The sequence below is a fragment of the Apodemus sylvaticus genome, chromosome X (assembly GCF_947179515.1).
Source record: "Apodemus sylvaticus chromosome X, mApoSyl1.1, whole genome shotgun sequence".
NCBI classification, from domain to species: Eukaryota; Metazoa; Chordata; class Mammalia; order Rodentia; family Muridae; genus Apodemus; species Apodemus sylvaticus.
In genome coordinates, this window is record NC_067495.1 from 151,477,724 (window position 1) to 151,499,475 (window position 21,752).

Below are 21,752 nucleotides of genomic sequence, written 5' to 3' on the forward strand. Positions count from 1 at the left end.
CCATTCTCTAATACATATATGGCTGGAGCCATGGGTCCCTCCATGTGTACTCTTTGGCTGGTTGCTTAGTCCCTGGGAACTCTGGGGGATCTGGTTGGTTGATATTACTGTTCTTCCTATGGGGCTGTAAACCCCTTCAGCTCCTTCAGCCCTTTATCTAGCTCCTCCATTGGAGACCCTGTGCTTAGTCCATTGGTTGTCTGTGAGCATCTGTCTCTGTATTTGTCAGGCACTGGCAGAGCCTCTCAGGAGACAGCTATATCAGGCTCCTATCAGCAAGCATTTCTTGATACCTACAATAGTGTCTGAGTTTGGTGATTGTATATGGGATGGATCCCCAAGTGAGGCAGTCTCTGGATGGCCTTTCCTTCAGTCTTTGCTTCACACTTTGTCTCCATATTTCCTCCTGTGAGTATTTTGTTCCCCCTTCTAAGAAGGACCAAAGTATCCATACATCAGCCTAAATTGATCAAAATGTCTGGGAGACTTTTACTTTCATGGTCATGAAAATACATTCCTTAAAATTTTCATAGAAGTTGTATTATACAGACTGACCAAGTGGAATTTGTTTGAGATAATCCTGGGTAAACACATAGGAATGTGCTTCTATTATGTAACCTTATTGTTGTAAATCAGGTACTCTAACAACCTACCTTTTAGCAATTCATCACCAACAGCTAATATCATCACCTGCTGCCACCAGGTGTGGTGCGTTTCCACTGTTGATATGAATTGCACATTTTCCTATGTGACATGCCCACCCTTGTTGGCTCATATATTACCTCGGCACTTGTGAGGTTGAGTCAAATCCTATCACAAGCTTAAGACCAGACTGGGCTATATATAAATTCCAGGCCCACATTGGCTACAGATATGCTAAAAAACAAGCAATCATTAATTTTTAAAATTTGTTAGGTTAAAGATAATTGTTTTTATTTCAAAGTCAATTGTTCAGGTCATTCCCATTTTATACATCAGAAATCACAAAACCTCCACTAGTTGAATAATAATTATTTTCATTAGTGAAAAGACTGAAGTTCATAGAAGTCACATATCTAGCCCAATTTTACCCTATTCCTCTATTAAATGGTAAAATTATGATTTGATCCCATATATTTAGTCACAACTTGAAAACTAACACCTATACACCAAAATGCATAGTTCAATAATGGAGTCACCCAGTTAGCTATGTGCTAACAATAAATGCATTATGAGACATGTAAGTATAAAATATTAGGATTAGGCAATGAAAAGCCCCTTGATTGTTCCAGGCCAAGGTATGCTGTGAAAATCACACCACACAACAGATCTAATGCAAGAGGTTTATTGGGGGACAGGACAGAAGTGAATGTTCACCTCAGTGGGGACATGGGAAAGAGATAGAGGCAAAGAGATGGACAGGCAGACAGAGAAACCAGGAGACAGAGAAAATGAGAGAGGGGGGAAGGAGGGAAGGAGGGAGAGGTGAGATAGAGGTAGAGGGTGAGGAAAAGGGGGCACTGTGATATCAAAAGGGACACCTTGAGGGTGTATAATCAGTCATGAGTATCTCCTTTTTGTTTTGTTATTTTTTGCTTTTGAGACACGATCTCACTCTGTTCCCAACACAGGCCTGGAATTCATATATAGCCCAGGCTGCTCTTAAGTTTGTGATCCTACTGACATAGCCTCTTAAATGCTGAGATAACATGTATGAGCCAGTAAATCTAGCTCAGCTTTTCTGTTCTAGCTTATTAATTTGAGATCCTCTGATACTCTTCTAATGGATAAACTATTTTCATATTAGTTCTCTTGTAAGTAAATAACATCATTTGAGAATTGTGTTTTTATATAATTGCACTTGTATATAATTCACAGAGTTGGGATTAATTAGCAAAATAGTAACATAGTAAGTACTCATTAAGTACTCACTATTAAGTAGCTGCTGAATTGAGCCCTGTTAATATCATTTAAGAAGATAATAGGCAAGGAAAACTTCTAGGATCCACTTCAATTGGCCCTGGCAGCCCCAAACAGCCTAATGGAAAAAATAATTCTTTTTGTCTATGAGTAGTTGGGTAACCACTTCCTTGTAATAAATTCCCATCTTGATATATTCTGGATCTTACTACTTTATCATTAAGTTATAGAAACAGCTTGAGCTAATAAATTTCAAGGCATAACAGAAACTTTGTTGAGAAGCTTTGTGCCTTAAAATTATGTCTTAAACAACTTGCCTTTTGAAATCATATTAGGGAAAATGGAAATGTCAGATCTGTTTTGGGAAGCTACAACTCCATTAGCTTACAGGTGAAGTTTCTCAGATCAGAACACTGACAGTGACTTGACTTTATACAGTTACTGTGAGTGATTTCCAAGGACAGTATATTGTACCATTTATATGCCTAGGCTTGATGCTAACCAACACTTTACTCACTACCTCACTTTTCTTTTGCCTACTACATTATTTAAATTTTATCTAAACACCACTCTTTGTTCAAATCATTTAATAACTACATTTTTCTTTCTTGAAGTTTCCATTTTCTTGTTTCTCCTTCAAAGTTCAGCTTTTATTTTCATATTTGAGTGATACCTTGACATGTGATATGCAAGGCATTTCTAAATTTTAATATATATGGTACTTTAAAAATTCTATAGAAAGCTTTATGATCATCTCCCATCCATATTATAATTTAATGGATAGCTCAAAACCTTTTTGTCAAGTTTCTACATTTACTTATTTATATGAATGAAAGATCCAGCCTCATCTATTTTTATAAAATTAAGTTTTGTCAAATGAATACCTGCTCATTTAATAATACTAATGTAATATGGTCATAAAGGTCACATCTCTGTGATGGGGCCATATTTCTAGGTATTGAATACTTTTATATGACTAATTGTTCTTTATCTCTAATAATCTTTAGTTATTTATTTGAAACAGGGTCTCACTATGTAAGATCAGGCTGCCCTCACATTCACAGTTTGCCTGTCATCTCAAGAACTCAAGTTAGTGGAAAATGCTACCATGCCCAATCTGTTTATTGATTTTAAAACAAAACAAAACAGAACATTGTTTGGGAATTTCCCTCTTTGAAATGCTCACACTTTGATGCTAGCCTTTATTTCAGAAGCAGACTAATATATATATATATTAATATAAATTTAAAATTACTATAGCAAATTAGATGAGATTGTTTTTTAATTATATATTTTTATTTTCTATATTCTTTGTTTACATTCCAAATGATTTCCCCTTTCCCAGATTTCCCCTCCTCATATGTCCCATAAACCTTCTTCTCTCCACTCATTCTCCAATCACCTCTCTCCTTTTTTCTCTGTCCTGATACTCCCTCCAGTGCTAGATCAAGCATTTCCAGGATCAGTAACCTCTCCTTACTTCTTCATGGGAGTCATTTGCTATGCAATTTGTGCCTTGGGTATTCAGAGCTTCTGGGCTAATTAATATCCGCTTATCAGAGATTGCATTCCATGTGTATTCTTTTGTGATTGCATTACCTCACTTAGGATGATATTTTCCAGATCCAACCATTAGCCTAAAATTTTTGTGAATTCATTGTTTTTAATTGCTGAGTAGTATTCCATTGTGTAAATATACCACATTTTCTGTATCCATTCCTCCACTGAGGGACATCTGGGTTCTTTCTAGCTTCTGGCTATTATAAATAAGGCTGCTATGAACATAGTGGAGCATGTGTCTTTATTGCATGCCGGGGAATCCTTTGGCTATGTGCCCAGGAGAGGTATAGCAGGGTCCTCCGGAACTGTTATGTCCAGTTTTCTGAGGAACCACCAGACTGATTTCCAAAGTGGTTGTACCATCTTACAACCCCACCAGCAGTGGAGGAGTGTGTTCCTCTTTCTCCACATCCTCACCAACACTTGCTGTCTCCTGAATTTTTAACCTAAGCCACCCTAACTGTTGTGAGGTGAAATCTCAGGGTTGTTTTGATTTGCATTTCCCTAATGACTAATGATGTTGAACATTTCTTAAGGTGCTTCTCAGCCACCCGAATTTCATCAGGTGAAAATTCTTTGTGTAGATCTGTACCCCATTTTTAATAGGGTTATTTGGTTCCCTGGGGTCTAACTTCTTGAGTTCTTTGTATATATTGGATATTAGCCCTCTATCAGTTGTAGGGTTGGTGAAAATCTTTTCCCAATTTGTTGGTTGCCGATTTGTCCTTTTGACAGTGTCCTTTGCCTTACAGAAACTTTGTAATTTTATGCGGCCCATTTGTCAATTCTTGATCTTAGAGCATAAGCTATTGGTGTTCTGTTCAGGAACTTTTCCCCTGTGCCCATGTCCTCAAGGGGGATTGCAAGATGGTACAACCACTCTGGAAATCAGTCTGGCGGTTCCTCAGAAAACTGGGCATGACAATTCTGGAGGACCCTGCTATACCACCCCTGGGCATATACCCAGAGGATTCCCCGGCATGCAATAAGGACACATGCTCCACTATGTTCATAGCAGCCTTCTTTATAATAGCCAGAAGCTGGAAAGAACCCAGAAATTCCTCAGTGGAGGAATGGATACAGAAAATATGGTATATTTACACAATGGAATACTACTCAGCAATTAAAACCAATGAATTCATGAAATTCTTAGGCAAATGGTTGGAACTGGAAAAATCATCCTAAGTGAGGTAACTCATTCACAAAAGAACACACATGGAATGCAGTCACTGATAAGTGGATATTAGCCCAGAAGCTCTGAATACCTAAGACACAACTCACATATCAAATCATTCCCAAGAAGAAGGAAGGAGAGGGCCCTGGTCCTGGAAAGGCTTGATGCAGCATTGTAGGGGATTGCCAGGACATAGAATTGGGAGGGGGTTGATTGGAGAATGGGTGGAGGGAAGAGGGCTTATGGGACTTATGGGGAGGGAGGAACTGGGAAAGGGAAAATCATTTGGAATGTAAACAAAGAATATAGAAAATATTTTTAGAAAAAAAAGGAAAAAAACCAAGAAATGTTTTGAATCTTCTCATCTTCATTTTGGAGATGTAAACAAGAAGTTTTTCTTCTATTTTAGTAACACATATTATTATTATGTATAGCTATGCCAGAATGCACAAGAACATCAGAACTTATTTTTCATATTTAGTTTTAATTCAATGCCCATTGATCATGTTTTTCCCCACTATTTTTCTGTCCCAGAAATTGATAATTACTATCTTAGCTTATGTGACATCAATTTCTGTTTCTGAATTTAGTATTTGTCAATCTCTACTTCATCCACAGTGTAAGGCATATGTTTTAGGTCATGTGATGGTTTGTATATGCTTAGCCCAGGGAGTGACACTATTAGAAGGTGTGGCCCTGTTGGAGTAGGTGTGGCCTTGTTGGAGTAGACATGGCACTGTTGGTGTGGGCTTTAAGACCCTCAACCTCCCTGCCTGGAAACCAGTCTTCTAATAGTAGCCTTCAGATGAAGATGTAGAACTCTCATCTCTGCCTATACCATGCCTACCTAGATGCTGCCATGCTCCCACACTGATGATAATGAACTGAACCTCTGTACCTGTAAGCCAGCCCCAATTAAATGTTGTCCTTTATAAGACTTGACTTGGTCACGGTGGTGTCTATTCACAACAGTAAAACCCTAACTAAGGCAGAAGTTGGTACCAGAGACTGTGGTATTGCTGTGATATTTGTTTGGAAGAATGTATATTTGGGGACTTTGTTTTTGGAAAGCAGTAGAATACTTTAAGTGGGAATTAATGGGCCATCCTAGTAGAAATAAGGAAGACTGTTTCTGAAGGTGATTTGAACTGTGGAAACCTGGTTCTAAAGGTTTCAGAGGAGAAGAATTTTAGTATGTAGCTGAGAATTCTTTGGTGAAGAACATGGCTACTTTTTGCCATTGTCCAAAATATCTGCTTGAGGCTAAGGTAAAGAGACTCATTAACTGCATTGACAAAGGAAGTCTCAGAAACACCCATGATAAACATTGTTCTTTTGTTAAGTCTCATGAAGAGCATTTTAAACAAGCATAGCAAGCTAAGAAAAAATATAAAATATATGGTTTGAGTATTAAAGGGGCACCAGGAAGTGGAATGGAGCTGAATCATGTGTTCAAGGATATTAAATTGAATTAAGGGAGTAGTGACCTTGGGGCAAGATCCCACCCAGCTAAATTTAGATCCAGGCATGGTAGTACTGAAAGACTCCCAAATCCTGGGAAATCCTCACTCAAGTCAAGAGACAGTTCTTGATGCAAACACATGAGGTTTAATTCTCCAGTGCACTGGGCCACTCTCATATCCTCAGCAGGGACAGAGGAATTTGGCCCCATGCATCTGCAGCTGGGTTTTTTTTGTTTGTTTGTTTGTTTGTTTTGTTTTTTGTTTTTTGTTTTTTTAAAGAAACAGACCATAAAGAAAAAGGGGAGGGGATGCTTTGTTTGTGATCTATGTCATAAGGAATGGGGAGATCAAGCGGCAATTCATGGCTCAGTGGAAAGTTACAGGTTATCTTGGGCAAGCACAGTTACTTTGAGTGGGGATGGGGCACTGGTCCTTGAAGCAAGGGGAGTACTCATTCTTTGAAGCCAGGAGGGAGTGCTCGCCCTTGCAGCTGGAGGGAGTGTTCTTCTTTGCAGCTGGAGGGTGTGCTGGTCTTTGAAGCAGACTGGAGTGCTATCTTAAGGTTGACAGTTTTCTAAGTTGCACTATGTCTAAGCTAATTGCTAGTGGTCTCTCATTTCCCACTTCTTCTAGTGTGTGTGTGGGGGGGAGTTCTAATCTTAGAACTACAGAATTAAATTTCTGATTCTACATATTGTACGTTGTCTTTTTCTAACTTTTGATACTGCTGGCGCAACATAAGAATCTGTACGGCACTAATTCTTTGTTAACAAAAGCAATCAGCTTATTGATTATGCAAGGTCTTATGGTTAGTAGAAAGGGCAAAATCAGTAAGTGACCTGTCAGAGCCGACAGCAAAGTTGTCATTCATGGTGATTTGCTAAACCAACCCTCGTACCAGTTTTGAGTGGCATCTCTGTCCTGTTGATGTTTTTCTAGTCTCTCTCTGAGTTTGCTCATGGAGTCCCTAATGGCTCCAGAGTGATCGACATAAAAGCAACATTCTTCTTTTAGAGCAGTGCATAAACCCCTTCTTTAAGGAACAGTAAATCTAATCCTCTCCTGTTCTGCAGCACCACCTTAGACAGTGAAGTGAGGGACTCTTCCAGTTGACTGAGAGATTTTTCTAAAGCTCTTAGATCTTGGCTCATGGCCATTTGGAGGGTATTTAGCTCATGTTGAAAGTCTGCAGGTCCCTTAATAAGGGCAGTAGCTCCGGTCCCTACTCCTGCTGCCAATCCCAGTCCTAGCATAACTGCTAAAGTGAGGGAAACTGGTTCCCTTTTCTAGCGCTGATGCTTGTTCTCATAGGTTTCTATAACCACTTCTTCTGGATGGTAATAGATTCTGGGAACTAATCTAATCATAACACAGAAATCTCTGCTTTGATTAAAGATAGTAGTAGACACACAAGGAGTGAGGCCAGTGCTGCAGTCCCACCAATTATTATTATTAGGGAGCAGATATTGGTTAGATCTGGTGGTATTAACAAACAGAATATTATTGCAAAGATGTTTGTCGGTTGAGGGCACATGGCCTATACATAAACCTGCCCCTGATACCTCAGTCAGAGTTAGTTTATTTTGGGACCCCCAGGGACAGTGGCTAGGTTCTATGGTAATGTTGACGGGACCAATGACTGCAGTCCCTTCATAGTAAAGAGGACCTGCTGCCAGACAGAGCCAGCAGGATGTAGTTGCATTGGGGTTTGTAGCATTTAGAGCTTGGAATGCCCCCTGAATTAGGTATAGTAACCTGTCTCCAGTGGTGGGGGTTAGAGTGACTAAAGTTGAGATGGGCGTGTCAGTGGGAGCCTCAGTTATGACAGGGGGAGAGGGCTTTGGAATGATTCTTTTGTCTAGCGGCTTAGGGGGTCCCTGTTTTGCAAGCACCTTATCAGGCCCCATGGGAACTGTTGGAGGGCTTTCAATCTTTAGTCTAATCTGAAATGTGAACCCATTGTCCCATCCTGACATATAGAATCTAAGACCCCAGGTTTGTCCCTTGGGCCAAGAAGTAAACCATTTCCCTGGGTCTGTAAAGGTGATATTAAGAGAGTCATTTTTCTGGGAGACAGAGATTAAGTCCCATGAGGACTTGGGATGCCAGAAGGCATCTCCAGTAGTCTCGCATCCCCATTGCTTACAGTAGAATTGTCCCAGGCCTTTGCATCTGTGTGCTTCCGGTCTAGACCTGCTGTCTCTGGGGCATACATAAAAAGGGGTTTGTTGAAGTTTTCTCCTGAGGGGTAAGCTTTTACAGCCAGGATAAGTTGCCTCATATTGTTTTTGGGACATCAACCTTGATGGTGGTGGGACTAGTTAGACGTACCAGGTAAGGTCCTTTCCATCTGGGCTCGAGGTTGCCAGATCGATGACACTGGACCAGGACGGAGTCTCCCACTTGGAACTTATGTGGCACAGCTGTGGTTCCTGGTTCATATGCCCCCTTGAGCTATTCCCAGGTGTTCTTTCTGACCAGTTCAAGAGCCTTTAAAGGAGCTATCAAGGGTTGGGAGAAAGAGACATCAGGGTCAAGTATCCCTCCTGCTTCTGCCGAGGGTGGTGACCCCCCATGGAGGAACTCAAATGGTGTGAGTTTAAATTTTCCTGGGGTGTTTCATACTCAGAACAAGGCAAAGGGCAAGAGGGCTGTCCAGTCCTTTTCGTGTGTCTCTAAGGCTAATTTAGTTAAGGTCTCTTTTAAGGTTCTATTCATTCTTTCTATCTGTCCTGAACTCTGGGGTCTTTAAGTACAATGTAATTTCCAATCAATCCCTAGCTGGGTGGCCAGTCCCTGACTTACCTGGGCAATGAAGGCAGGGCCATTGTCTGATCCAATTACCTTAGGAATGCCGAATTTTGGGAAAATCTCTTCTAGTATCTTCTTTGCCACTACATTGGCTGTCTCCATTTTTGTGGGGAAAGCTTCTACCCAACCTGAGAAAGTATCTATGAAAACTAATAAGTATTTGTTACCATATTTTGCTGGTTTGACTCCTGTGAAGTCGACTTCCCAGTACGCTCCTGGCCTATCTCCTCATAGGCGCTTACCAGGGGTGCCTATGTGATGTCCAGCATTGGTTAAGGCACAGGCTTTACAATTTTGAACTACGTTTTGAGCAATATCTGAGAGGCCCATGACATGATAGTCAGAGTGGCGTACAATGCCCTTTAATTTCTTTGTTCCCAATTGGGTTAATTGGTGCAAATTAGTGACATATTGTCCCTCTTTTTGGGGTTGGATAGATTTTCCATCTTCTGCCTCCGCTACTCCATAAGGAGTGTAACTGTATATTATTTTTAATTTTTCCATCAGGCGGTGATCCTTGGGGGTGTACCTGAAACTGGTCTCTCTGATGTTGTAATAATCTTTGGAGTTTTTAATCCCCTGGTTGGCTACAAGAATCATGGCTCCTTGGGCTGCTTGTTTGGCTGCCATGTCAGCCATTTTATTTCCTTTGGCAATGGCATCTCGGCCCTTTTGATGGCTGGGCCAATGTATAATGGCCAGGTTTTTTGGCAAATGTATGACTTCTAGCAGACTCAAGATTTCTTCTTTGTTTTTAATGTCTTTTCCAGCAGACGTGAATAGCCCCCTCTGTTTATAGATTGCCCCATGTATGTGAGCGGTGGTGAAAGCATACCTGCTGTCCATGTAGATGTTGATAGTCTTCCTTCTGCCAGTCACAAAGTTTAGGTAAGTGCAATCAGTTCTGCTTTTTGAGCTGACGTTCCTTCAGGCAGACTACTAGCCCAGATGGTCCATTTCCCATCCACCACCATCGCCCCAGCTTTCCGCTTACTTTCAACTACGAAGCTGCTGCCATCCGTGTACCAATTAGGGCATCCTGGCCAAGGCTGGTCTTCCGTGTTCTGGTTTCTTCTGCCAAGATGTCTATACACTGGTGTATTGGCAGGGAATCGTCTGTCTCAGGCAGTAGGGTGGCGGGGTTAAGGACGGGGGGGGGGGGTGTGGAATAAGGAGGCAAAAGTCACCTGTTCTGTCAGCAGGAGGCTTTGGTAATGAGTCATGCGGGCGTTCATCATCCAGCGGTCTGATGATATGTTCTAAGGCGTGGGGGGCTATTATGATAGTCTGTTGTCCTAAAGTCAGTTTGTCAGCATCCTTGAGGAGTAGTACTACAGCGGTGATGGCTTTCAGGCAAGATGGCCATCCTCTGGCTACAGGGTCGAGTTATTTTGATAGGTAGGCTATGGGTCATTTCCATGGCCCTATGGCCTTGGTCAAGACCCCTCTTGCCACTCCTGCTCTTTCATATACATAGAGGGTAAAAGGTTTAGTTACGTCTAACTAGGGTCAAAGCTGGTGCACTGAGTAAAGCCCTTTTAATTTCTTCGAAAGCTTTCTGGTGTTCGGGGGTCCATGAGAAAACCCCCGTTTCTTTAGTGAGAGGGTAGAGTGGGGCTGCCAAGGTGGCAAATCCTGGTATCCAGAGTCTACAGAACCCTACAGTGCCCAGAAATTCTCTTACTTGCTTTGGGGTTGTAGGATTAGGGATTTGTGTCACAGTCTTTTTCCTAGTTTCTGTCAGCCATCACTTTCCCTCCTTAAGAGTGTAGCCTAAATAGGTTACTTCTGTTTGGCAAATCTGAGCTTTCTTTGCTGAAGCCCTGTACCCCAAGTCACCCAGCTCAGTCAATAATCTCTGAGTCCCAAGTCTGCATTCTTGCTCGGTGATTGCAGCTAAGAGTAAATCATCAACATACTGAATCAAGGAAATTTGAGGATTTTCTGACCTGAACAGAGCCAAATCCCAGTGGAGAGCTTTGTCAAAGAGAGTAGGGGAGTTCTTGAATCCCTGGGGCAGACATGTCCAAGTCAATTGTCCAGCCTGTCCCGAATCTGGGTCTCTCCATTCGAAAACAAAGATCACCTGACTGGTAGGATGTAGTCTCAGGCAAAAGTATGCATCCTTTAAGTCCAGAACCGTATACCAATGTCTGTCAGGATGGAGAGAACTGAGCAGGTTGTAGGGGTTAGGGACAGTGGGGTGGATATCCTGCACTCTTTTATTAACTTCTCTTAAATCTTGTACTGGCTGGTAATCATTAGTGCCAGGCTTTCTAACTGGCAGCAACGGAGTGTTCCAGGGAGACTGACAAGGAACCAGAATGCCTAGTCTTAGGAGTCTTTGGATGTGTGGTCTGATGCCCTCTTGGGCCTCTCTGCTCATGGGGTATTGTTGTACCCCAAAGGGGATTGCATCAGTCTTTAGACTTATGACGATGACAACAGAGGGGGCACTCATTTGGTCTCTCTCATGCCCCCTGTCTCTGCCCATGCTCTGGGAAACTTCTCTAGCTATGCTTTATCCAGGGTCTTGCCTGGCGAGGCTGGAGGCTCGTGCAATCTGTATTGTTCCTCTAGTTTTAAAGCTAAAATCATAGAAATGGGGGTCTGCCAATTGACTATGGCTCCCTTCGAGGAAAAACTTATCTGAGCTTTTAATTTTGATAATAAATCCCTCCCCAATAATGGCATGGGGCACTCAGGGATGACGAGGAAAGAGTGAGTTACTTGACCCTTTCCCAGATCAACTTTTCTGTCAGTGGTCCAAGAGTATGGTTTCTGGCCAGTGGCCCCAATTACTATGGTTCTTTTATTTTTTTTTTTAATTCTCCTAATGGTTTCTTTAAAACTGAAAATTCTGCTCCAGTGTAAACAAGGAAGTCTGGAGGGGTCTCTAAGGGTTACCCTAGGCTCGGGAAGGGGATCCGAGCTCCGTCCCCCCCTAGTCATTATCTTCTAGAGTGAGAACCTTGAGCGGTTTTGTGCCCGGTTTCTTCTTGGGGCAGTCCCTTGCCCAATGTCCCTTCTCTTTGCAATATGCACATTGGTTCTTGGCTAAAGGTTGTCGTAAAAGTCCTCCAGAGTTCAGAGTTCCGGGGTCTTCTTGGCCCTGCATTGCCCAGGTACCCTGTCTATCTGTTTCCTTGCTCTGTTCTATAAGCCCCCCATCACCTACTACTGTGGCCAAAATCCTTGTCAAATTCCTTTCCTGCCTTTTATCCCGTCTATCTTCTCTTTCTTCTTCTTCTTCTTCTTCTTCTTCTTCTTCTTCTTCTTCTTCTTCTTCTTCTTCTTCTTCTTCTTCTTCTTCTTCTTCTTCTTCTTCTTCTTCTTCTTCTTCTTCTTCTCCTTCTTCTTCTTCTTCTTCTTCTTCTTCTTCTTCTTCTTCTTCTCTCTCTCTCTCTCTCTCTCTCTCTCTCTCTCTCTCTCTCTCTCTCTCCCTCTCTCTCCTCTTCTCTTCCTCAGTCTCCCTCTTATGGTACACTTTCTCTGTTTCCTTAACTAGGCCTTGCAAGGATAGTGTTTGCAGACCCTCCAGGCACTGTAATCTCCTCCTAATATCAGAGGCAGATTGCCCAATAAAAGCCATAGCTATTGCTGCTTGTTCACCCTTGGAGGCAGGGTCAAAAGGTGTGTATTGCCTGTAAGCCTCTAAAAGTCATTCTAAAACACAGAAGGGGGTTCCTTTTCCCCCTGAAGAACTTCTCTTACCTTGACCAAATTGGTAGGGCGCCTGTCGGCCCCTCTGAGACCTGCCACTAGAGCCCAGCGATAGACCATCAGCCACCCCCTACCTTCTAAGGTATTGTAGTCCCAGTCAGGACGATTCAGAGGGAAGCCTGCATCTTTTCGTTCTGGAGTTGAGTTGGTTGACCATTGGTTCCTGGCACGTTCTTTCATGCTTCTAACAGGATTCTTTCCTTCTCCTTGGTGGTAAAAAGGACCTGTAAAAGCTGTTGGTAGTCATCCCAGGTGGGCTGGTGGGAGAACATGAGGTATTCTATCAGACCTGTAAGGCTAGAGGGATTTTCTGAGAAAGGGGCGTGTTGTGTCCTCCAATTATAGAAGTCAGCCGATGAGAATGGCCAGTATTGAAGGGGTTGCAATTGTTCAGCATTGGCCGGAGGGGGCGCCCCCGTAAGCACACAGCGGCAAGGCCATAGTTGAGTCAGGTCCTCCGGGGCTCTGAGCACCGTGGCTTTGGGTTCCAGCCGCTGGCCCTTCTGCTGCTCCTCCACGGGCACCCTGTTGAGGACTCTAGGGGGGTGTAAGGAAGGGATAGGGAGGTGGGGTACCAGGCCATTCTGGGGGCTCCTCAATCTCGGGATAAATCTTAGGTGGGGCCGAGGGTAGGGTTCTGCTTGCCAGTTCGGACCCTGCTGTTTTGCCTAGTGGCTCAGGCTCCGCTGTTTTTGTTTTCATTTTGTGCTCTGAGCCACGGAGCGCCAGGACTCGGGAGCCTGGCTTATTTTTCTGAGACCAAGGCTTTATCCAGGAAGGAGGATCCTGACCTAAATTCTCCCAAATAAAAATATAAGATACTTGGTCAGGGTGAGAGCCTGGTCCCTTCTGAAAGACAATGTCTTTGATGGCAGAAATCACAGTCAGGTCAAGTGAAGGCTATGGAGGGCAGCCGACATCATACGTCGGCCATTCTGAAGAACAAAACGTTCTCCATAATCCCTTCTTAACTTCTACAGACAGATTGCATGCCCTGTTTCTAATTTCTGTCCAGTGGTCGAGAGTTTTACTGAGAGGAGTACTAACAGTCTGCCCCATCGTCCAAGTCACACAAACCACAGACAGAACACTCAGACCACGAAAGCCAAGACTAGAGCCCTCCTCTTATGGGACTTCCAACACCAGGAAACAGAATCAGACAGTCAAGAGAACGTGAAATCTCTCCTCTCTAGGAGAGATTCGGGTTCCAAGTCTGCACTCAGATGGGGACTCTCCTCGGAGCTCCCCCAGACCTCCTGGGACATCTCCCAGGGTGACAGTCATTATCTCTTGACACATCTGTTGATAACCCTCCCCTCATCCTGGACAGGGAGTTCCTTGATCTCATGGGCGACTGTAAACCAGAAATACCAGATTCACCAGATTAAGAAACAGCTGACAGACAAGGACATAGACAAAGACAAAAGACAGAATCTCACCTCCAAGAGGGGTCTCCAAGAATTTGGGTGGTCGCAAATCCCTTGACTATCCCCCAAATGAAAGACTCCCAAATACTGGGAAATCCTCACTCAAGTCTCCGGATAGGACGACGCCCCAAAAAATTCTCGAGAGACCGTTCTTGATGCAAACACATGAGGTTTAATTCTCCAGTAAACTGGGCCGCTCTCATGTCCTGAGCAGGGACAGAGGAGTTCAGGCCTGAGCAGTTGCAGCTGCAGCTGGTTTTTTTTTTTTTTTTAATCTTTTTTTTTTATTTGATATATTTTTTATTTCAAATTGATTTCCCCTTTTCCGGGCCCCCACTCCCTGAAAGTCACATAAGACCCCTTCCCTCCCCTTGTTCTCCCATCCACCCCTTCACACTTCCCTGTTATGGTTTTGCCCTATACGGCTACACTGAGTTTTTCCAGAACCAGGGGCCACTCCTCCTTTCTTCTTGTACCTCATTTGATGTGTGGATTAGGTTTTGGGTATTCCAATTTTCTAGACTAATATCCATTTATTAGTGAGTACATACCATGATTGATCTTTTGAGACTGGGTTACCTCACTTAGTATGATGTTCTCCAACTCCATGAATTTGTCTAAGAATTTCATGAATTCATTGTTTCTAATGGCTGAATAGTACTCCATTGTGTATATATACCACATTTTTTGCATCCTTTCTTCCGTAGAGGGACACCTGGGTTCTTTCCAGCTTCTGGCTATTATAAATAGGGCTGCTATGAACTTAGTGGAGCATGTATCTTTATTACATGCTGGGGAATCCTCTGGGTATATGCCCAGGAGTGGTATAGCAGGATCCCCTGGAAGTGACATGCCTAGTTTTCGGAGGAACCGCCAGACTGATTTCCAGAGTGGTTGTACCAGTTTGCAACCCCACCAGCAGTGGAGGAGTGTTCCTCTTTCTCTGCATCCTTGCCAACATCTGCTGTCTCCTGAATTTTTAATCTTAGCCATTCTGACTGATGTAAGGTGAAATCTCAGGGTTGTTTTGATTTGCATTTCCCTAATGACTAATGAAGTCGACCATTTTTTAAGATGCTTCTCAACCATCCGAAGTTCTTCAGGTGAAAATTCTTTGTTTAGCTCTGTACCCCATTTTTTAATAGGGTTATTTGGTTTCTGGGGTCTAACTTCTTGAGTTCTTTGTATATATTGGATATTAGCCCTCTATCTGATGTAGGGTTGGTGAAGATCTTTTCCCAATTTGTTGGTTGCCGATTTGTCCTTTTGATGGTGTCCTTTGCCTTATAGAAACTTTGTAATTTTATGAGGTCCCATTTGTCAATTCTTGATCTTAGAGCATAAGCTATTGGTGCTCTGTACAGGAACTTTCCCCCTGTACCTATGTCCTCAAGGGTTTTCCCCAGTTTCTTTTCTATTCGCTTCAGAGTGTCTGGCTTTATGTGGAGGTCCTTGATCCATTTGGATTTGAGCTTAGTACAAGGAGACAAGGATGGATCAATTCGCATTCTTCTGCATGCTGACCTCCAGTTGAACCAGCACCATTTGTTGAAAAGGCTATCTTTTTTCCATTGGATGTTTTCAGCTCCTTTGTCGAGGACTTGCTTGAGTTGATTTTATAACCTGCCACTTTGCTGAAGCTGTTTATCAGCTGTAGGAGTTCTCTAGTGGAGTTTTTGAGTCATTTAGGTAGACTATCATATCATCTGCAAATAATGATAGTTTGACTTCTTCCTTTCCAATTTGTATCCCTTTGACCTCCTTATGTTGTCTAATTGCCCGAGCTAGTACCTCAAGTACAATATTGAAAAGATAAGGAGAAAGTGGGCAGCCCTGTCTAGTCCCTGATTTTAGTGGGATTGCTTCAAGTTTATCTCCATTTAGTTTGATGTTGGCTACCAGTTTGCTGTATATTGCTTTTACTATGTTTAGATATGGGCCTTGAATTCCTGTTCTTTCCAAGACTTTAAGCATGAAAGGATGCTTAATTTTGTCGAATGCTTTTTCAGCATCCAATGAAATGACCATGTGGTTTTTTTTTCTTTGAGTTTAAGTAGTGGATTGCATTGATGGATTTCCGTATATTGAACCAACCCTGCATAAAAATAACACCAAAAATGACAGGAAGTAATAATCACTATTCCTTAATATCTCTTAACATCAATGGTCTCAATTCCCCAATAAAAAGACATAGACTAACAGAGTGGATAAGGAAACAGGACCCTACATTTTGCTGCATACAGGAAACACACACCTCAGTGTCAAAGACAAAAACTACCTTAGAGTAAAAGGCTGGAAGACAATTTTAGGAGCCAATGGTCTCAGGAAACGAGCCGGAGTAGCCATTCTAATATCAGATAAAATTGACTTTCAACCTAAAGTCATCAAAAGAGACATGGAAGGACACTTCTTGCTGGTCAAAGGAAAAATCCACCAAGAAGAATGTTCAATTCTGAACATCTATGCACCGAATGCAAGAGCACCCTCATTCATAAAAGAAACTTTACTAAAGCTCAAAGCACACATTTCACCTAACACAATAATTGTGGGGGACTTCAACAGTCCACTCTCCTCAATAGACCGATCAGGAAAACAGAAACTAAGCAGGGACACAGTGAAACTAATTGAAGCTTTGGACCAATTGGATTTGACTGATATTTATAGAACATTTCACCCTAAAGCAAAAGAATATACCTTTTTCTTAGCACCTCATGGTACCTTCTCCAAAATCGACCATATAATTGGTCACAAGACAGACCTCAATAAATATAAGACGATCGAACTAATCCCATGCCTCCTATCAGATCACTATGGAGTAAGAGTGGTCTTCAATAGCAACAAAAACAACAGAAAGCCCACATACACATGGAGGCTGAATAATACTCTACTCAATGACACCTTGGTCAAAGAAGAAATAAAGAAATAAATCAGAGACTTTTTAGAATTTAATGAAAATGAAGGCACAACATACCCAAATCTTTGGGACACAATGAAAGCAATAGCCCTGAATGCCTCCAAAAAGAAATGGGAGAGAGCATACACTAGCAGCTTAATGGTACAAGTGAAAGCTCTGGAACAAAAAGAAGCTACTTCACCCAGGAGGAGAAGAGGACAGGAAATCATCAAACTCAGGGCTGAAATCAATCAAGTGGAAACAAAGAGAACCAAACAAAGAATCAACAAATCCAGGAGCTAGTTCTTTGAGAAAATCAACAAGATAAATAAACCCTTAGCCAGACTTACCAAAGGGCACAGAGAAAGTATCCAAATTAACAAAAGTAGAAATGAAAAGGGGGATATAACAACAAAAACTGAGGAAATTAAAAAAAACATCAGATCCTACTACAAAAGCCTATACCCAACACAACTGGAGAATCTGGAGGAAATGGACAATTTCCTAGACAGATACCAAATACCAAAATTAAATCAGGACCAAATAGATCATCTAAACAGTCCCATAACCCTAAAGAAATAGAAGGGGTCATAGAAAGTCTCCCAACCAAAAAAAGCACGGGACCAGATGGTTTCAGTGCAGAATTTTATCAGACCTTCAAAGAAGACCTAACACCAATACTCTTCAAACTATTCCACAAAATAGAAACAGAAGGAACACTACCCAACTCGTCATATGAAGCCACAATTACGCTGATACCAAAACCACACAAAGAGCCAACAAAGAAAGAGAACTTCAGACCAATTTCCCTTATGAACATCGATGCAAAAATACTCAATAAAATTCTTGCTAACCGAGTCCAAGAACATATAAAAAAAAACAAAAACAAAAACAAAAACAAAACAAAAAAACCCCCGATCATCCACCATGATCAAGTAGGCTTTATCCCTGGGTTTTTTTTTTTTTTTTTTTTTTTTAAAGAAACAGACCATAAAGAAAAAGGGGAAGGGATGCTTAGTTTGTGATCTATGTCATAAGGAATGGGGAGATCAAGCGGCAATTCATGGCTCAGTGGAAAGTTACAGGTTATCTTGGGCAAGCACAGTTACTTTGAGTGGGGATGGGGCACTGGTCCTTGAAGCAAGGGGAGTACTCATTCTTTGAAGCCAGGAGGGAGTGCTCGCCCTTGCAGCTGGAGGGAGTGTTCTTCTTTGCAGCTGGAGGGTGTGCTGGTCTTTGAAGCAGACTGGAGTGCTATCTTAAGGTTGACAGTTTTCTAAATTGCACTGTGTCTAGGCTAATTGCTAGTGGTCTCTCAGTATAAGCCTTTAATCCATGGAGATAAAGCCAAGCAGATCTCCGAGTTCAAGGCCAGCCTAGAACAGAGCAAGTTCTAGGTGATGAAAAACTTAAATCTAGGCATGATGGACCATACCATTTATCCCAGTGCCTAGAAGACAGGCATGCAGATCTCTGAGGTCAAAGTCAGTCTACAGAGTAGGACAGCCAAGCTTAGGCAGTGAAGGAGTTGAAAAACAGAAAGTGATAATGTAATAGAACAATGAGGCCATGTGCCAGCCCAAGCAAGCAGCAGAATTCAGCAGCTTTGGCCTTGTAGCTCTGGCTTTAGAGTCTAGAATAGAAGGGACTACTGGGACAATTGATGCTGGTTACCTGGAGCTAAGAAATTGGTGATTAAGAAGAGACCAGTATCACTGAGGTGAAATATTCTGAGAAGTGTTTTCTGACACCTGTGTTCCAGAGGCAGCCAAGGTTGTACCTTGTGCTGCTGTATGGTAATGTAAGAATCACCCAGGTGGAATTGGAGGCATAAAGGTGTAATGAACAACAGCTGAGGCTTGGCAATGTGAGAGATCATGGAAGCTCATTGGTGAAGGTACAGTCTCAGTTGCAGCAGATGGCCCAGGACTGAAGGGGTCATGCAGAGGAATTGAGGCTTGGCACCATGAAGAGAGCCTGCAAGAGGCTATTAGTGAAGCCTAGTTGCAGCAGCAACAGTAGAGTGAATCAATCTCAGTTTAGAGTGCTAAAGAGGGCAGAGCTTGAGAAGTGACTCCAGTCCTTTGGAAGAGCCCAGACATTGAAACAAGAAGCTGTAACATTGGTGTTGCCTTGGAAACCCCAAGATGTTCGAGATGTCAGAGCCGTGGGCTATCTGCTGAGGAAAGCTGCTAACAGGGAGTGGATCGAGCCCAGGAGAAAGAAGTTTGTTGCAGTCAACAAAGATGAAAAAGTCGTTGAAGATCTGAAGACTGCTTTGACATCAGCCATGGAGATGCAGAATTTGGAGTTTGCCCAACTGGTTTCCTGTCTTGCTTTGGGAATTACAGTTAAGTGATTAGATGACTCTCAGAAGAGACTTTTAACTTTGGACTTTTAACATTGTTGAGACTGCTATAAACTATGAGGACTTTGGAAGTTGGACTAAATGTATTTTGCATCATGCTATGTTTAAGTATGGTACCCATTGACTCATGTGTTTGAACAAGTTAATAGAGGCCAGGGAGTGGAATGTGATGGTTTATATATGCTCTGCCCAGGGATTGGCACTATTAGGAAGTATGGCCTTGTTGCTTGTCACTGTGGGTGTGGGCTTTAAGACCCTCATCCTAGTTGCCTGGAATCCAGTCTTCCAATATCAGCCTTCAGATGAAGATATAGGACTCTTAGCTCCTACACCTGGACGCTGCCATGCTACCACCTTGATGATAATGGACTGAATCTATGAACCTATAAGCCATCTCCAATTAGATGTTGTTGTCCTTCATATGATTTGCAGTGGTCATGGTGCCTATTCACAGCAGTAAAACTCCAACTAAGACAGGTTACATGTTAAGCATTCTAGGAATTCAATTAGAGAACAAAAACTCTTAATGCTTTCCATGTTTTAAGATTCAGTGTTTGTCATAGAAATAAATGAAATGAAATGAAAATACAAACATCTGTAAAATACAAAAAAGTTAGATTGTTTACAGCCAATGGAAATCTTCAGATTATTTTTCTATTACAAGGTTGATTAGAGGAAATAGTATTTTCTATGTTATTTCCAATAATCTTTCTAATAAGGAACAAAGTGAAATTAGATAACAAAGAACTTTTTCTTCTAAAAGTGTTGTCTCTACTGTTTTGCCACACTTGCATAGGCATTTTCAATTTCTTTGTCTTCAGGACAAGTGTGAACAAATTCTTCATGGGCATAGGCATTGTGGAAATAGCGCCAGAGGAAATAGTATTTTCTATGTTATTTCCAATAATCTTTCTAATAAGGAACAAAGTGAAATTAGATAACAAAGAACTTTTCTTCTAAAAGAGTTGTCTCTACTGTTTTGCCACACTTGCATAGGCATTTTATTGGATATATTCTTTATTACATTTCAAATGTTATCCCCTTTCCAGGTTTCCCCCAGAAACCCCCTATCCCATCCTCCCTCCCCCTGCTTCTATGAGGGCATTCCTCCACCCACCTTCCTGTCCTCAATTCCCCTACTCTGGGGCATCTATCAAGCCCTCATAGAACCAAGGACCTCTCCTCCCATTGATGACTGACAAGGCAATGGTCCACTACATATGCAGATGGAGCCATGTGTACTCTTTGGTTGATGGCTTAGTTCATGGGAGCTCTGGTTGGTTGATAATGTGGTTCTTTCTCTGAAGTTGCAAACTCCTTCAGTTCTTCCAGTCCTTTCTCTAACTCCTCCATTGAGGACCCTATGCTCAGTTCAATGGTTGGCTGTGAGAATCTGGCTCTGTACTTGCAAAGCTCTGGCAGGGCCTTTCAGGAGACAGTCATTTCAGGCTCCTTTCAGCATGTATTTCTTGGCATCCACAATAGTGATGGGGTTTACTGATTGTATATGGGATGAATCCCCAAGTGGGACAATCTCTGGATGATCTTTTCTTCAGTATCTGCTCTACATGTTATCTCCATATTTACTCCTGTGAGTATTTTGTTCCCCTTCTCAGAAGAACCAAAGCTTTCTTCTTGAGCTTCTTTGGTCTATAAATTGTATATTAGTTATTACAAGCTTCTGGGCTAATATCCACTTATCAGTGAGTGCATACCATGTGTGTTCTTTTGTGATTGGGTTACCTCACTCAGGATGATATTTTCTAGTTCCATTCATTTGCCTAATAATTTCATGAATTCATTGTTTTTAATAGCTGAGTAGTACTTCATTGTGTAAATGTACCATAATTTCTGTATCCATTTATCTGTTGAGGGACATCTGGGTTCTTTCCAGCTTCTGGCTATTATAAAAAGCCTTTCTAACTCTATGAAGAATTGATTTGGAATTTTGTTGGGATTTCATCAAATCTGTAGATTGCTTTCAGCAAGATGACTATTTTTCTATAATAATCCTGCCAATCCATGGGCATTAGAGATCTTTCCATCTTCTGAGATCTTCAATTTCTTTCTGTAGAGACTTGAAGTTACTGTAATACAGATCTTTCACTTGCTTTGTTGGAGTCAAACCGAGGCATGTAATATTATTTGTGACTATTGTGAAGGGTGTAGTTTCCCTAATTTCTTCCTCAGCCTGTTTATCCTGTGAGTAGAGGAAGGCTACTTGCTTGAATCAATTTTATATCCACCCATGTTGCTGAAGTTGTTTATCAGCTTTAGGAATTCTCTGGTGGAATTTTTGGGGTCATTTACTATCATATCATCTGCAAACAGTGATATTTTGACTTCTTCCTTTCCAATTTGTATCTCTTTGACCTCATTTTGTTTTCTAATTCCTCTGGCTAGGACTTAAAGTACTATGAGAGGACAGCCTTAG

General features: G+C 41.9%; 1 pseudogene; it reads right to left on the reverse strand.

The window, feature by feature from the left end:
• Positions 1-8,373: 8,373 nt before the first annotated feature.
• LOC127674743 (uncharacterized) lies at positions 8,374-14,260 on the reverse strand (annotated as a pseudogene).
• Between the last annotated feature and the right edge of the window lie 7,492 nt (positions 14,261-21,752).